The sequence below is a fragment of the Coregonus clupeaformis genome, unplaced genomic scaffold, assembly GCF_020615455.1.
Source record: "Coregonus clupeaformis isolate EN_2021a unplaced genomic scaffold, ASM2061545v1 scaf2724, whole genome shotgun sequence".
NCBI classification, from domain to species: Eukaryota; Metazoa; Chordata; class Actinopteri; order Salmoniformes; family Salmonidae; genus Coregonus; species Coregonus clupeaformis.
Window position 1 is genome coordinate 1,843 of NW_025536178.1, and position 12,193 is coordinate 14,035.

A 12,193-nucleotide genomic window follows, 5' to 3' on the forward strand; every position below is an offset into this window, starting at 1 on the left:
TTGTATTTAGCTACCACAGCCTGCTGGTAGTGTTGGCTGGCTAGCAATGGCTACTTGTGTTGACTTTGTTTGAAAAACGGCGTCGCTGCGAACGAATGTAGCTGGCTAAAAGGATATTGTTTTTAGTTGCAACCGTTGCTATTAGCAACTCACCAGCTAATCCAGGGAGGTGAGTTAGCTAGCTAGCTTAGTAATGAGAGAGAGAGGTTGGACTAAGGGGTTTTCATAACCAAGTGATGAGAGAGAGAGAGGTTGGACCAGGGGGTTTTCATAACCCAAGTAATGAAGAGAGAGAGGTTGGACCAGGGGGGTTTCAGAACCAAGTAATGAAGAGAGAGAGGTTGGACCAGGGGGTTTCATAACCAAGTAATGAAGAGAGAGAGGTTGGACCAGGGGGTTTTCAGAACCAAGTAATGAAGAGAGAGAGGTTGGACCAGGGGGTTTTCATAACCAAGTAATGAAGAGAGAGAGGTTGGACCAGGGGTTTTCAGAACCAAGTAATGAAGAGAGAGAGGTTGGACCAGGGGGTTTTCATAACCAAGTAATGAAGAGAGAGAGGTTGGACCAGGGGGTTTTTCAGAACCAAGTAATGAAGAGAGAGAGGTTGGACCAGGGGGTTTTCATAACCAAGTAATGAAAGAGAGAGGTTGGACCAGGGGGTTTTCATAACCAAGTAATGAAGAGAGAGAGGTTGGACCAGGGGGTTTCATAACCAAGTAATGAAGAGAGAGAGGTTGGACCAGGGGGTTTTCAGAACCAAGTAATGAAGAGAGAGGTTGGACCAGGGGTTTTCATAACCAAGTAATGAAGAGAGAGAGGTTGGACCAGGGGGTTTTCAGAACCAAGTAATGAAGAGAGAGAGGTTGGACCAGGGGGTTTTCAGGAACCAAGTAATGAAGAGAGAGAGGTTGGACCAGGGGGTTTTCATAACCAAGCAATGAAGAGAGAGAGGTTGGACCAGGGGTTTTTTCAGAACCAAGTAATGAAGAGAGAGAGGTTGGACCAGGGGGTTTTCATAACCAAGTAACGAAGAGAGAGAGGTTGGACCAGGGGTTTTTCAGAACCAAGTAATGAAGAGAGAGAGGTTGGACCAGGGGGTTTTCAGAACCAAGTAATGAAGAGAGAGAGGTTGGACCAGGGGGTTTCATAACCAAGTAATGAAGAGAGAGAGGTTGGACCAGGGGGTTTTCATAACCAAGTAATGAAGAGAGAGAGGTTGGACCAGGGGGTTTTCATAACCAAGTAATGAAGAGAGAGAGGTTGGACCAGGGGGTTTTTCAGAACCAAGTAATGAAGAGAGAGAGGTTGGACCAGGGGGTTTTCAGAACCAAGTGACCTGATCAGGAATGTATTGTTTTGTTCTCTCCCCCCCTCTCTCTCTCTCTCTCCACTCTTTTCCCTCCCTTGCTCCCCTCCAGATAAATTAGCCCAATGGGTACGGTAACACCCCCTCCACGTGGCATGCTACAACGGGCATGATGTGGTGGTGAATGAGCTGATCGAGTGTGGCGCCAACGTGAACCAGGTGTACGAGAAGGGTTTCGCCCCACTCCACTTCACGGCCGCCTCGCGCCATGGGGCGCTCTGCCTGGAGCTGCTGGTGGGCAACGGGGCCCTCGTCAACATCAAGGTGAGGAGACCGGATGACCAACACTGTGTCTGAACTAAATAACACCCTATTCCCTATGTAGTGCACTACTTTTGACCAGGGGCCCATAGAGCAAGGAGCCGTGATGACACTGCCTGTGTCCCAAATGGCACCCTGTTCCCTTTATAAGTACACTACTTTGGTTCAAAAAGTAGTGTACTTATAAATAGGGTGCCATTTGGGACGCACACACTGACGCAGCACATGGCTTAGTATTTGGCCCTGGTCTACATTCAAATACCAATGGAATAGGCCTAACAATGCAAACTAAATGCCATGCGCTCCTCCAATACGTGTTTGATTTTGCCTGTGGTCAGCAGCACAGACTGCCGTGTGAACCATCTTTGTCTTTCTATCTGCAGAGTAAAGATGGAAAGACCCCCCTCCACATGACGGCCATCCACGGACGCTTCTCCAGATCTCAAGCCATCATCCAGAATGGTGAGTCGCTGTGAATGCTCTCAACTGAATATATATGAACCAGTAGGCTCTTCAGCATTGTCTTTTGTCTTCAAACCATGATTCACTGGCACAGAGCAATGTTACTTGCAATGTGGTTGAACATGAAGCTTCATGAGGCCTCTAGGGTCAAGTGGTTGACGTGTGTGTGTGTCTGTGTGTGTGTAGTGTGTGTGTGTCTGTGTGTGTCTGTGTGTGTCTGTGTGTGTGTGTGTGTGTGTGTTCTGTAGGTGCTGAGATCGACTGTGAAGAAAAGAATGGAAACACACCTCTGCACATCTCTGCTCGCTACGGGCCATGAGTTACTCATCAATACACTCATCACGAACGGAGCTGACACAGCCAAGTGAGAACACACACAGTTTCCAGCAAAATGCAACATGCATCTGCAATTCTGTCATTGACCGAATTCCCGCTTGAGACTATGCTCAACACATTGTGGTGTGTGGGGGTTTGATAGACAGGGCATTGCAGCATGCTGATGTGTTGATCTGCTGTGGGGTTTAATGAGGACTGTGATGTGGTGCTGTTTCCAATCTTAGCTGAATCAACTGTAAGTCGCTCTGGATAAGAGTGTCTGCTTAAAGTCTAAAATGTAAAAATGTGTTGCAGGCGAGGCGTCCATGGGATGTTCCGCTCCACCTGTCTGCTCTCAGTGGGTTCTCTGACTGCTGTCGGAAGCTCCTCTCATCAGGCTTTGATATAGACACCCCTGACGACTTTGGAAGGACCTGTTTACATGCTGCAGCAGCTGTTGGGTGAGTGGACTGGTTCAGGCTTTACACCAAGGAATATTTAGTTCATGAACTGGAAAGCCACCAGAAAGAACAAACACATATTCACACTCTTACATTTCACATTGTTTAGCAGTATAAAAAAATCGTATAGATCATTAGTGCAGTATAATTTCTGTATAATGTGGTTCCATGCCATGGTGGTATTGACTTGCGCTCTGGTCTAAATTGTCTTTATATCTTCTTGAAAGAGAAGAGAAACCTGCAGAACTGCTCTTGCTAGTATCACTTTTTATTATTGCTTTTATTAGCATTATAAAAACAGTGATACTAGCAAGAGCAGTGTACGGGTTTCTCTTTTCTTTAAGGTTCTCATTGTTACCATCCACCTGATAGCTCAGATGTGAAAGGGCCTTTCTGAACTTGATATCTTGTTACCATCCACCTGATAGCTCAGATGTACGAGAGCCTTTCTGAACTTGATATCTTGTTACCATCCACCTGATAGCTCAGATGTACGAGAGCCTTTCTGAACTTGATATCTTGTTACCATTCACCTGATAGCTCAGATGTACGAGGGCCTTTCTGAACTTGATATCTTGTTACCAGGAACCTGGACTGTCTGAATCTGCTGCTCAACACAGGGGCAGACTTCAACAGAAAGGACAGCTTCGGAAGGTCTGTCTGTGGCATCAAATAACTTTCATATGTGATCTTTATGATAATGGGGAATATAGTATAGGGGCATATAGGAATTATTATGGGAAATATTGGGCGGCAGGTAGCCTAGCGGTTAAGAGCGTTGGGTCAGTAACCGAAAGGTTGCTGGTTCAAATCCCCTAGCTGACTAGGTGAAAAATGTGTCTATGTGCACTGCAGCAAGGCACTTAACCCTAATTGCTCCTGTAAGTCGCACTGGATAAGAGTGTCTGCTAAATGACGTAAAATGTAAATGTTTTACAGCTCCAATAAGTTGTTTCTGTTGTTGATGTTGAATGGTTTCTGTGCGTTCTTCTAGGAGTCCTCTGCATTATGCGGCAGCCAATTGTAACTACCAGTGTCTGTTTGGGTCTGGGGCCAGTGTGAACGATCTGGATAAAAGGGGTTGCACCCCGCTCCACTACGCTGCTGCCTCCGACACAGACGGAAAGTACGTCTCACACCTCTCTTACTGTTGTGTGTGTTGTGGTGCCATGACCTTTCACATTTCACTGTAGTCTGGAGAGTATGTTGTGGTGCCATGACCTTTCACATTTCACTGTAGTCTGGAGAGTATGTTGTGGTGCCATGACCTTTCACATTTCACTGTAGTCTGGAGAGTATGTTGTGGTGCCATGACCTTTCACATTTCACTGTAGTCTGGAGAGTATGTTGTGGTGCCATGACCTTTCACATTTCACTGTAGTCTGGAGAGTATGTTGTGGTGCCATGACCTTTCACATTTCACTGTAGTCTGGAGAGTATGTTGTGGTGCCATGACCTTTCACATTTCACTGTAGTCTGGAGAGTATGTTGTGGTGCCATGACCTTTCACATTTCACTGTAGTCTGGAGAGTATGTTGTGGTGCCATGACCTTTCACATTTCACTGTAGTCTAGAGTATGTTGTTGGCCGTGTTTGAATACATACTAGTGTTAAATCTGCAGTGTGAAAGCTTGGCCACGTCTCCTTTGGGAAAGTGTCTCTGCTTGCTTATCTGTCTGTCTTGATGTTGGTATAATGATTAGTGAACTCTTGACCTCTGACCTCTAGGTGTCTGGAATATTTGCTGCGAAACGACGCTAACCCAGGGGATCAGGGACAATCAGGGCTACAACGCAGTCCATTACGCGTCTGCGTACGGACACCGCCTCTGTCTGGAGCTGGTGAGTCAGAACCACAGGGGACTAGACGCCCTGCATTCACAGACCATTTTGTCTGCGTCCCAAATGGATGTAGGGCCCATAGGGCTCTGGTCAAAAGTAATGCACTATATAGGGAATAGGGTGCCATTTGGGACAGACGTTGATATTCAGTAGGTTTTAAGGTGTGGTTGCATGTTTGTCGTGGCCGCATCGTCACTCTTGATGTTCTTTTTCCAGATTGCAAGTGAAACACCTTTAGATGTGGTAAGTACCAGTTGGTTACTTTTCCTCACACTAGCTTGTTTAAGATACGAATGCAACACCCCAGTATGTCTGCAGGGGCTGGTCACTGAGATTTACAACATGAAACATGCTACTAGACTAACCTTCAAAGTAAATATGTTACAAGTCTAAACTGGCCCGTCCTTGTCTTTCCCCAGCTAATGGAAACCTCAGGGACAGACATCCTGAACGACTCTGATGTCAGAGCTCCCATCAGCCCCCCTACACTTAGCTGTGAGTAAAGCCTACCTGCTCCTGTAGGGGTCTCGCCACATGACAAATGGCACCCTATTCCCTATTTAGTGCACTACTTTTGACCAGAACCTTATGGGCCCAGATCAAAAGTACTGCACTACATGGGAAATAGGGTGCTATCTGGGATGCAGGCATGGTGTTGTTTTTCCACGAAAAGTTGATTGTCCAGACACTCACACACCATGTTCCTATCTGTTCCTGATTAGTGTAAAATACATGCATATTTTGACACGGTGATGATGAGGATGATTTCCTTATTTTGCCATTTGAGTTAATCAACCTCCAACAGAGGAGTAGTAGTGTGTTTGTTTCTAAATCTCACGCTTGGCAGGGACCTTCGATGTTGATGCTGGGCGGGAGAAAAAAATGGGCACCCGATTTGAGAGACACTGGTCTACTTTAGAGGTCTAGGACTGTTTCTGTTCAGGCATACCACTGGTCTACTATAGGACATTGATTATATTAAGAGTGTATATCTGTTCAGGCATACCACTGGTCTACTATAGGACATTGATTATATTAGGAGTGTATTTCTGTTCAGGCGCACCACTGGTCTACTATAGGACATTGATTATATTAGGAGTGTATATCTGTTCTGGCATACCACTGGTCTACTATAGGACATTGATTATATTAGGAGTGTATATCTGTTCTGGCATACCACTGGTCTACTATAGGACATTGATTATATTAGGAGTGTATATCTGTTCAGGCGCACCACTGGTCTACTATAGGACATTGATTATATTAGGAGTGTATTTCTGTTCAGGCGCACTCACTGGTCTACTATAGGACATTGATTATATTAGGAGTGTATATCTGTTCTGGCATACCACTGGTCTACTATAGGACATTGATTATATTAGGAGTGTATATCTGTTCTGGCATACCACTGGTCTACTATAGGACATTGATTATATTAGGAGTGTATATCTGTTCTGGCATACCACTGGTCTACTATAGGACATTGATTATATTAGGAGTGTATATCTGTTCTGGCATACCACTGGTCTACTATAGGACATTGATTATATTAGGAGTGTATATCTGTTCTGGCATACCACTGGTCTACTATAGGACATTGATTATATTAGGAGTGTATATCTGTTCTGGCATACCACTGGTCTACTATAGGACATTGATTATATTAGGAGTGTATATCTGTTCAGGCATACCACTGGTCTACTATAGGACATTGATTATATTAGGAGTGTATATCTGTTCTGGCATACCACTGGTCTACTATAGGACATTGATTATATTAGGAGTGTATATCTGTTCTGGCATACCACTGGTCTACTATAGGACATTGATTATATTAGGAGTGTATATCTGTTCAGGCATACCACTGGTCTACTATAGGACATTGATTATATTAGGAGTGTATATCTGTTCAGGCATACCACTGGTCTACTATAGGACATTGATTATATTAGGAGTGTATATCTGTTCAGGCATACCACTGGACTTTGCTTCAGACTGTGTGTTTGTTTCCATTCAGGCGTACCACGGCCACCACCATGCTATGGAGGTCCTGGTTCAGTCTCTGCTGGATCTAGACGTGAGGAACAGCCAGGGGCGCACCCCTCTGGACCTGAATGCCTTTAAAGGCCATGTGGAGTGTGTTGACGTCCTCATCAACCAGGGAGCCTCCATCCTGGTTAAAGACTTCACCCTGAAGAGGACCCCCATCCACGCTGCAGGTACGCATAGGATATCACGTAAGACCTAGAGATTCTGTAATTCAAAAGTTTTCCTTACCAAGATGGACATTTGTTTGGTCATGTTGCTAGGACGCCAATGTCCACTCTAGGGATATTATATAGCATAGTGTGAAAATGCCCACTACACACTGATCTAAGGTCATTTTTTGTCATTATTGCTGAGGATCTGGGGAGGGTAAGCTGATCCTAGATCAGTGCACAGGGGGACTTCTATCCAGAGCCAGGTACACAGCTAGCAGGTGACAGGCTTCGAGGGCCTCAGCCCCAAAATGTTTTATTATCTGCTGTGTTAACATCATGAGGATGTCATCTACCAATACCACTGTTCTAGAAATCTGTCTGTTCATGTGAAGGTAATAGTCGTCCAGCAATCAGCTCATATCCTCTCTGTTTAGCCTCCTCTAGCTACCAACGGTCAATCATCTCACATTCTTATATCCTCTCTGTTTAGCCTCCTCTAGCTACCAACGGTCAATCATCTCACATTCTTATATCCTCTCTGTTTATCCTCCTCTAGCTACCAACGGTCATTCGGAGTGTTTGCGTTTGCTGATTGGAAATGCTGACCTCCAGAGTGCAGTGGACGTTCAAGACGGGAATGGACAGTAAGTCAATTGGGTTTTGGATACAATTCCTGAAATAAAGAGATTTTGACACTAGGTCTACGTCCCAAATGGCACCCTATGCTCCTACTTGGTGCACTACTTTAAACCAGAACCCTATGGGCTCGGGTCAAAAGTAGTGTACCATATAGGGAATAGGTTGCCATTTGGGACTCAGCCTGGTTATTACCAGTTTGTAATATGACCTTGTTGTCTTGTGTATCAGAACCCCTCTGATGCTGTCGGTGCTGAGCGGACACACAGACTGTGTGTACTCACTGCTCAACAAGGGAGCCAGCGTAGAAGCCAAAGACAAGTGGGGCAGAACAGCGCTACACAGAGGGGTGAGGAGGAGAGCTGGCTGTATACGCTCACACACAGAAAGAGACGGGGAGGCTCAAATATACATATTATCTTCAGAAAAGTAGTTGTCCATGGGTAGTGGTGTATTCATCCCTGTAGGGGGACCTGCCTCCAGACATCATTTGTAATAATTGATGATTCATTATTATATCATTGATTATTAGTTATTCAAATCCATTCTTGTCTCCCCGCCCTTCCTCCCAGGCGTTGACGGGTCATGAGGAGTGTGTGGAGGCCCTGCTGCAGCACAGCGCCAGCTTCCTGGTTCGGGACTGTAAGGGGCGGACCCTGTCCACCTGGCGGCGGCATCCAGACACATCGGGGTGCTGGGGGGCTCCTACACGCCGCCCAGTCAGTGGAGACCCTCCCGTCATCACAGACAACCAGGGCTACACGCCACTACACTGGGCCTGCTACAACGGTACGTACTGGACTAACGGAACACTAGATCTTTTCTGATTTTCTCTCTTCAGCACCGTAAACATGTCCCTGAATTAGGCAGGCCATACAACTAGGGGTGTAACGATTCGATTTGTATCACGATTCGTGGTTGTCGATACGATTCAGGACGATATTGGTTCATTTAGAACGATCCGATCCGAAACGATTCAGTGACTTGAAATCGATTCAGTAACCTTTTAGCCAAAAATTCAACCAGTGTGACTGAAATAAATACCTGGATACTGGACAGTGCAGGTGAAGTTTCCTAGATTCCTGTTCCTTGTAAGGACCGCAATGGTGGCTTGATAATTTCTCGCTCGTCGGCTTCTCCTCTGTCGTCCGCCATGCTATGTTTTGTTGTCTTTGCGCCTTTGCGCTGCTGCTGGCGTGGGGCGATGACGTCACGGATAGGCAGACTGAATCGAGTAATGTTTAAAGCCTTTATCATTAAAAGTGCTAAGAAAAAACATCCATATAAAGTCTGACGTGCTTAAATCCAATGGGTTATTTCCTAGTATCGATACAATCGATTTATTACATTTTAAAAACGATGTTAGAGTGATATATGTTGTCCAAAAGGCCAACTCGCCGAGCACAGATCGATGTAGTTGGATCATAGGAATATAAATCGATACATCGATGTAGTAGATGGATCGTTACACCCCTACATACAACGGTACGTACTGACTAACTGGACTGTAGCTCTGTTCTCTCCTCCATGAAGTGTACACTCATTCACTCCCTCTTGTGGCTTGAAAAGCATTCGATTGGTGTGGACGGAGCCATGTGGGGAATGAACAAGACTACAACAGAATTAGGGGTTATGACTCTCAGTGGAGGACCTTACACTGAAACAGGACTTTGTCAGGGATTGACATAGCATATGTTGTAGCTAAAACATATTTTGTGACTTCACCATTGTCAGATGTGTAGCTTTCTCTGAGAGTATTGTTGTGGTCTGCAGCGACGTCATCTTTTCCGGTATGAATCAATCTTCCACTAGGCCATGACACGTGTGTAGAGGTGCTGCTGGAACAGGAGGTTTTCCACAAGACCGAGGGCAACTCCGTTCAGCCCCCTCCACTGAGCTGTGATCAATGACAACGAGGGGGCTGCAGAGATGCTGATTGACACTCTGGGGCCGGCCATTGTCAACGCCACTGACACCAAGAACCGGTAACTACAGCACATGACAAAGTCCTTTTCTTCTGGAGAATAATGTTGTCTTGGGAATAAAATGACCTCTGGGGTTGGATGAGAGATTGTAGATTACTTTTTAATACATCTATTAGTGATTTTATATTTCTATGGTATAAACAGGGGTTAATTGAACAAACTTGTTTACAACAGTCCTACATGATATCGGTGAAATAAGTTTCCTCTCTCTCCAGGACCCCCTGCATGCGGCGGCTTTCACGGACCACGTGGAGTGTCTTCAGCTGCTGCTAGGCCACAACGCCCAGGTCAACTCCCCGATGCCTCCGGAAGACCTCCCTCATGATGGCTGCTGAGAACGGACAAACCAACGCTGTCGGTACGCAGCCCCCTCTCCTCCGCTTTGCCTCGCCCAGCCGGCTTAAGTTCAACATGTCTGTTGTTACGGATACAGGTATCCTGTTTCTCTCCTTCTGCCCTAATCACAGGTGTCCTGTATGTTCCTGATTGGTGGTCGTTGAGGTGTCTGCTGATTGGACCAATCAGTGAACATTCCTGTGAATAGCACCACCTGTTACTCGTTTGTTCAATCACACAGCCCATTGTATAAAAACCAGTCTTGTGTTTGTTGAGAGAGAGAGACTTTTTCCATATGTGAGTATGGACACGGTGGTGTCCTGTGTGTTGTGTACTCACTACGTTGTTGGTTACCCTATTGGTACTTTATTAGAATCTATTTCTTTACCTGAGTGTGGATACTGTTGTATCCTGTGGTGTGTACTTATATAATTGCTGATTACCCTGTTTAGTAGCTTTGTGTGTTTCTGGGAAAAGGGGAGTTCAAGCTAGTTGCCCTTGGGCGTACATTACCCGTAGGAAGAAATCTGTCTATAAACACCAGTTAGACCTGGAGCGGACCACCCACTGTATTTTTGTATGGTAGCAGTAGCCTAGCGGTTCTTGAGGCAGGCAAGATCAGTTTAGGGGTTTTACACTATTGTTTCATTTCTTGGGTCCTGCTCAGCCCTTTTCCCAAACCCATACCGTGTGTTCAGAAATAAACACTTTAGGTTTGATGGTAGTTCATGGTTGTTGTGTCATTTTTGTTCTCACTGTTCCCTGCCACACTTATAATTTACATGAATTTATGTTACGGGTCTCATGTCCATCCACCCTAGATGTTTAGAGCCACGGGGTTACGTAACATAAAGTGGGGGCTCATCCGGGGATCCTATCTATCCCATGCTACTCATGTAAATTAGTCAGTGTCTGGTTCAGTGTTGAGCTTGGCAGCTGTAACTACTTGTTTTTTTTGTGTGTTCAGTAGTCGACGGCTCGTGTTGCTAGTAGGATGGCTACTTTTGAGTTGGAGGCATTTTTGGAAAACCCTACGTGGGAGGTTTTTGATAATTGCCGTAGAGTGGATCTACAGGCTTTGGCTGACCACTTTTCTGTACCCATACCGAGGGGTTTAGTGAAAGCAGAAGTTAGGGAAGTAGTGCTAGCGATATTGTTAAATCGAGCGAGTGCTTGAGTTACCGCCGCCTGAGTCTGCTGCTCCTGTAGGGGATGTGGTTGCTGTTCCTGTAAGCCCATCAGTGTCTGAGGACGAGGCTAAGGCTCCAGCCACATTGCCCGTTATGACCCACTCTCCCCACTGACTGACAGTGATGCCAGGATCGATGTCCGTCGACACGGCTCCAAATGGAGGCGGAAGAGCGGGCACAAATCAGGCAAGACAAGCTGGAGATGCGTAAGCTAGAGGCAGAACAGGAGACGCGTGAAGCTAGAGGCAGAACAGGAGACGCGTAAGCTAGAGGTAGAACTGGAGACGCGTAGGCTTGATCAAGAACTGGAGACGCGTAGGCTTGATCAAGAACTGGAGACGCGTAAGATGGAACTGGAGGTGCGTAAAATGGAACTGGAGGCAGAAACAGCGAGGTTAGTCGCTGCTCATACTATGCCTGCTAGTGAGCCATCCTCACCAGCTGTGTGGGCTGCTACGTTTGATATTAGTAGGCAGATCACCTTGGTACCTGTGTTCAGGGAGTCAGAGGTTGATTCCTATTTCAGTGTGTTTGAACGTATAGCGGTAGCATTGAAATGGCCCGAAGCGGTATGGTGCCTATTACTTCAGTGTAAACTAACAGGTAAAGCCCAAGAGGTTCTGGAGCGCTACCTCTTGAAGACAGTTTGAATTATGAAGTGGTCAAAGCTACTGTTCTTCGTGCCTATGAGCTTGTTCCTGAGGCATATCGACAGAGATTTAGGTCTCATAAAAAGTCTCCTACTCAGACTTATGTGGAGTTTGCTAGAGACAAAGGAAATCTGTTTGACAAATGGCACAGTGCTAGTAAAGTAACTGATTTTAACTCTCTACGGGAGTTAATCTTGTTAGAAGAGTTTAAAAAATTGCTTACCGGAACGCATTGTAGTTTATCTGAACGAACAGAAAGTATCCTCACTGTCGGAAGCGTCTGTTTTGGCAGACGAGTTTGTGTTGACGCATAAGAGCGTGTTTTCGGCTCGTACGGAGAGCAGGGCTACGGAGTTGCTAACTTTTAGTCCTAGTCGACCAGCAGTACATCCAGCACGCCCAAAAGATGTGCGTCACTGTTTCTATTGTCATAAGGTGGGACATATGGTTAATGATTGCTTTCTGCTAAAACGCAAACCGGGGATGCCT

The 12,193-nt window shown here is 45.8% G+C and overlaps 1 long non-coding RNA gene and 1 pseudogene across 1 annotated transcript; both read left to right on the forward strand.

The window, feature by feature from the left end:
• The first annotated feature begins 1,427 nt into the window (after window positions 1-1,427).
• LOC123489052 lies at window positions 1,428-8,261 on the forward strand (annotated as a pseudogene).
• Window positions 8,262-8,277: 16 nt separating this feature from the next.
• Window positions 8,278-9,825, forward strand: LOC123489053. Its single transcript, XR_006660399.1, has 3 exons — window positions 8,278-8,332; window positions 9,356-9,528; window positions 9,744-9,825. It is a non-coding gene; the product is annotated as an uncharacterized LOC123489053 (long non-coding RNA).
• Window positions 9,826-12,193: the final 2,368 nt, after the last annotated feature.